This window comes from Mytilus edulis, chromosome 8 (genome assembly GCF_963676685.1).
Source record: "Mytilus edulis chromosome 8, xbMytEdul2.2, whole genome shotgun sequence".
NCBI classification, from domain to species: domain Eukaryota; kingdom Metazoa; phylum Mollusca; class Bivalvia; order Mytilida; family Mytilidae; genus Mytilus; species Mytilus edulis.
This window is the reverse complement of record NC_092351.1, coordinates 48,340,940-48,347,273: the sequence shown is the minus strand read 5'-3', so window position 1 is coordinate 48,347,273 and position 6,334 is coordinate 48,340,940.

Genomic DNA, 6,334 nt, shown 5'->3' with positions numbered 1-6,334 from the left:
GTTAGACTAATTCCGGATTTTAAAAAAATATACATTTTTAATAAGTTGCGGCATTGATTTTTGGGTTTATAGCTTGTTGTTCGGTTTGAGCCAAGGCTCCGTGTTGAAGGCCGTATATTGACCATTAATGGTTTACTTTTTAAATTGTTATTTGGATCAGGAACATATATATTAAGTTAGATATACTGTTCCCAGTTTGGATCATAGGCGGATCCAGGGGGTGGGGGGGGGGGGGGGGGGGGGGGGGGGGGTGAGGGCTATATCTATCAAGATTGGTTATCAAGCCAAGCTTATTAATTCAAATTTCCAAAATGGTAGTTATTTTACTGTATAAAAAATATAAAAAATTGCCACGGTGTCTGATATCAGTTGTGTACTGACAGGGACTTTCTATGCTAGTTAATAGTATAGAATGTCCCTGGTACTGACAAGTTATCAATTTCTCACTACAAATTATTATGTGTACAAAAAAAAATTGTACAAAAATGCTTGTGTTATAGTTGTAAATTTCTGTGTCATTTGATCTTTTGTGGATTGTGCTATATGTTAAAATAAGCATTGATACATATTTTAATTTTTTTCTTTTAAAAGCACACACTGATAAACCTTATTTACAAAATACAAAAAATAGTTCTGTATCATTTGTTTGAGGTCTGAGGATGCGGTTGAATTATGGCAACTTGACTGCCTAACATCAAGTTTTGCTTTTTACACGAGTCAGTTTACGTCTAGAAGTGCTGCACTCCAGTTGCATATACATCAGTTACAAAAAAGAAAAAGAAATGGTCACTATTCTCTGAAAAGCTTTTTAACTGTTTCACGTAGCAAAAAGTGAAGCTCAGGAACCGTTGCTGTGGATAAAGATGTGTCCTAAACGTACAGCTTAAATTTGTTCCCTCGACAGATATCCTGTCAAAATTCCTACAGCTGAATGTTCCAATGTGGTTTTAAATTCTCCTTGTTCTCGCCCTGAACATGCATGACATATTTGACACTGGACGATAAGCAACCAACAATCAACCCAAATTCTCCAGATTATATAATTACACATAAGAACTATCGAGGATCAGTTCTGGCACGATCATACTGGGTCATTGGGATACTTACACATTCATGATCCCCTACAGCGACCACAAAGTTCTGATAATTTCCGTTTCGTTGTTTATTTTTTACTCATTAATTAATGTTGGTTTTCCCCTAAAAAGCTGACAAAACTTTTAAAACATTCGGGTTTCAATTTCATCTATTCTTCTAGATATTCAAATATGTTAATTAAAGTTTAAGCCTTTTCTAAATGATCTATGTCCAAGGCACATATAAGAGGGTCTGGATGGGGGGATCTGTTATTCTGTAAACATTTAATTTTCACCCCCTTTTTCTCTAATCTTTAAAAAATTAACCCCTTTTTTTCTCTAATCTTCATTTTTTTTGCCCGTTATTCTCTAATCTTCATTTTTAAGGGCATTATTCTCTAATCATTTAACCCCATCCAAACCCTCATATTACAGTGTTATCCGGATCGATTCACTGTTAGATGATGCGGGAAAATTGATATTGTCAAATTCAATATCAAAAAAATAGATTCTTGTTTTAACAAAACTATGATCTGTGTGTGAAAAGTCTAAGATATAAACACTGATTGATGTTATTCATTGTTGGTTTTTAACGCCACTTTAATCATTATTTGATAACTTTTTTGTGACGAAATCATTTTTTTGGAGAATTTGAAAGGTTGGGCGCCCGGATCGAGTGCATAGTTCATTCAAACATATTCTTTTGTCGCTTGGGTGCTGTCTTGTTGACGGAACCTATTTATATCTAGTTTTCCATCAAACCAAGCACATGTCTTATGGTTATTTCTGTTGCTATGTTGCTGCCTCGTTGACGTTTACTATTGAAGCACAGTGAACACGTGTGTTTTAGAACACGTATGTTTTAGAACACGTATGTTTTAGAACAAGATGTTAAGGTGTTGTGTTTTGCACAATAATATGAAAAAAGCAAAGGAGAGACTCAAAGAACTTTAAAAAAAACACGAAATGATCTGATTTTCAAAAATGACCTGATTGGTCGCTCGTAACCGGCTGCATGTCTACAAATATAGTTCCTGTCATTTTTATGAATGTAAACTATATAACGTCTGTGTTTTTTGGTTCTTTTTTTTTTTCATATAAGAAATTTATGAGTACTATGTTGTTTTTTTGTAGGGTACTTTATGATATTTTTTATCATGCTTTATATCATTGGAACTTTGTTTTCAAAGAGACAAAGGGCATCTCTGTCTGTTAAAGCAGCGACTCTTCGCAAGTGTATTGTGACTCCATTTCAAGTCTTAGCAGTTCAGAATAAGTAAATCATTTTTTGCATTAGCATACGTCAAGACAAGCATCATATTTTCAACTTTTATTTCATTTTGTAGACTGCAATGTGCGTGTACCTCAATTGTTTTGAATGAGAAAAAATTAGCGGAAACGTTCACACTTCAGGTTAGCGCTGCGGGGACAATACCATTTACCATATTTTTTTTCTTTGTTTGCACATTACAGACACTGTCAGTTGTTCAGAGTATTGCTTCTCAAAGACATGTCTACTAAGATAGTGAAAAAAATACTGCATTCGAATAGGATAACAGCGATTCATTCTCATAAATGTTGTAGGCGTCGAACATAGAAAAAAACCGCTTTTTATTCAAATGGATATTCTAATTTCTACATTACAAGGTGTTGACTGTAAGTTAATAATGGAATAACACTATCTTTAAAATGATTTAATTGATAAAAATAGCTAACAAAAGGTTGTCGCATATGGAATACATGTATGATGGACACTTCAACCTTCAAATGTAGGTCCCTTCTACTTTGCTTTTTCTAAATCTTTGATGTCTTCAAATTTGTAAATTTTCTCTCTTATAATGTTGACAAAAGTTGTAAATAACTTTGCATTTATGTACATCGATTCTACTAGATATTACAATGTTACAAGTTAAGATTTTTGTCCAGTGGCACATATTACAGTCATATCCGGATTCATCATTATACGATGCTGGAAAATTCCTATTGTCGAATTCAATTTCAAATATATAGATTCCTGTTTAAGCAAAGAAAGATCTGCATTCGAATGAAACGTCTGAGATTAACAATAATTATAGTACTAGTGACTCTACTGAAAGTTATGATCTAAATGAGGAAGTAGGTGATGAAAGTAAGGATTTCATTGATGATGAAGATAAAGATTTCATTGATGAGGACGCCTCTTCTGAGAATGAAAATGAGGATTTTTCTAATGATGAGGACAGTGATTACAGTGAAGAAGACACTGATGATTAAACCTAGTCAGCTTTTCAATATTTAGCATAAAAAACAAATATCATTAACATTGGCATATAACATAGAAGTCTTCAATGCAATATAAGGAAAGTGATATATGATTATGGGTTTTAGTAATTTTATGGCTGATTTCCAAATTTTATAGTAGTTTGAAAGAAGGTAATTTTCTTGGGGTATATTGCTCATAGTTAGATTCTGTTGAACACAGTAAGGAATCCATACTAAATTATACAAAGATGTAAATGGTGCTTAATATGGTGGATAATGATTATTACCTTTTTATTGTTTAGAATATTCACAAGATGATCATATTGGTAAATGTTTAGGAGACTTGATTTCCTTATTTTTTTCATAAAATGACACCCTTTAACATTTAAGGAATATTTAGTCACATGTTAGGATTTTCATGTTGTCACTTGTTCACTTATTATGTGCTATTGTAGACTAGTTATGTTTTATAACATTTTTTATTGCGCTCAACCCTTCCACCGAAACCAAACTCTATAAAAAAGCTGCAATGCTAAGGTATCGTTTGTGATTTCAATTGCAACCAATTTTAACAAGAGTAAAACATCCTATATGCAAAAACAGTATTTGATTTTTATCCATAGCTTAGATAGTAAAAATGTTATCATAAAATGATATATGCCTCAGGGAACAGTTAGTATCTCAGGGACTGCTAATGTGCTTTCATCCTTGCAACCATTCAATAATAGTACAAACGTATGACATTCATGGAACCTATTTTTTACAAGAAATTTAATGTTTTAAATTGAACTAAAGATTTTACAAATTTTATGTTTTCATCAGATTTTATTAAGTATTATTTGTTACATCAATAGATATAAACAATTCACCAAAGTTTCATGGACATTGGTGAAAGCCTTTTTGAGTTATTGTCCGAAGTGTTAAAAATCCCCCTTTTTTTTATGAATAAAGCCCCATTAATCCAAAACTTAAAATCTGAAATTTATAAAAATTGAAAGGGAGCTTACATCAATAGATATAAACAATTCACCAAAGTTTCATGGACATTGGTGAAAGCCTTTTTGAGTTATTGTTCGAAGTGTTGAAAATCCCCCCTTTTTTATGAAAAAAAGCCCCATCAATCCAAAACTTAAAATCTGAAATTAAAAAAAAAAACGAAAGGGAGCTTACGTCAATAGATATAAACAATTCACTTAAGTTTCATGGAAATTGGTGAAAGTGTTTTTGAGTTATTGTCAGAAGTGTGGACAACGGACGGACAACGGTATACCATAATACGTCCCGTCTAAAAGACAGGCGTATAATAAAAAGCTGTATAGAAATAGTTTACAGCAGGAAAGTAATACATGTGTATCGCATACTGCAACTTTTGTAGCAGGCAAGACAGAAACTATGATCTTTGTAAAATGTCTGAAATGAACAATGATTGATTTATTTATTGTTTCCAGGTAAACTAAATCTGCAACAGTAAAACTACCGATGGACGTCCTTAAAGCTTCAAATACAATACAGTTATCTCTTAAATAATCTCAATGGAAAAGAATTGTTTAATACAACTGTGTACCAAATATCATTGACTTACTGTAAAAGCTCACCTTAGTCTCCCTTTTTTGACATTGTTGACTCACAACATAGTGTTCAAATTAAAAATTTAATCAGGTGCTCTGCAGGGTGCAGCTTAATACAACCGCAGAGGTCGAAACCCTGAACAGTTGTGGCAAGTATAGACACAACGTTCAAGCTTGACACAGCTCTGAATTTGGGTTGTGATCACATTTTTTTTTTTACATAATATGAGTTTCTGACACAAAACAAATGTGAAGATCTTACAAATCTATTGCCCAATTTTGTGCAATTTTAAAAGATTTTTCTTCAAACTTTTCAAAAACTCCTACCTACTCCCTTTTTTTGCAATTAGTCCAAAACCTGAAACCCTGACCAGAAAAATCTAGTTTTTCCCCCTTTCTTCCAAAACATTTTGACCAAAAAAACCCATAAGTCAATACTAACCATCCCTTCATGGTACCATCCCTTCATGGTATGGAAACTTGTGGTATAATTTCAGAGAGATTCATAAACTAAAAAACAAGTTATTGTTTGAAAACTACAAAAATACTTATTTTGGGCCCCCTAATTCCTAAAGTATTGGTACCATAACCCCAAAAATCAATCCCAACCTGCCTTTAGTGGTATTGAACCCTTCTGGTAAACAAGAGTGCACACGCTGAAATGTCTCGCCTTCTATACTTATCATTGATATTATGTTGATAGTCCTAGGTATAAAGCTAAGCTTTATTACAACTGTCACATAAACTTAACATTAACCAAGATAACTAAACAAAGACCAATGAACCTTGAAAATGAGGTCAAGGTCAGATGAAACATGCCAGACAGACATGTACAGCTAACAATGCTTCTATACAACATATATAGTTGACCCATTACTTATAGTTCAAGAAAAATAGACCAAAACACAAAAACTTAACACTGTGCAATGAACTGTGAAAAAGAGGTCACGGTCAAATAAAACCTGCACGACTGACATAAAGATCATAAAATATTTCCATACACCAAATATAGTTGACCTATGGCATATAGTATTAGATAAAAAGCCCAAAACTCAAAAACTTAACTTTGACCACTGAACCATGAAAATGAGGTCAGGGTCACATGACATCTGCCCGCTAGACATGTACACCTTACAATCATTCCATACAACAATTATAGTAGACCTATTGCACATAGTATGAGAAAAACAGACCAAAACACAAAAATTTAACTATAACCACTGAACCATGAAAATGAGGTCAAGGTCAGATGACACCTGCCAGTTGGACTTGTACACCTTACAGTCCTTCCATACACCGAATATACTAGCTCTATTGCTTATAGTATCTGAGATATGGGCTTGACCACCAAAACTTAACCTTGTTCACTGATCCATGAAATGAGGTTGAGGTCAAGTGAAAACTGTCTGACAGACATGAGGACCTTGCAAGGTACGCACATATCAAATATAG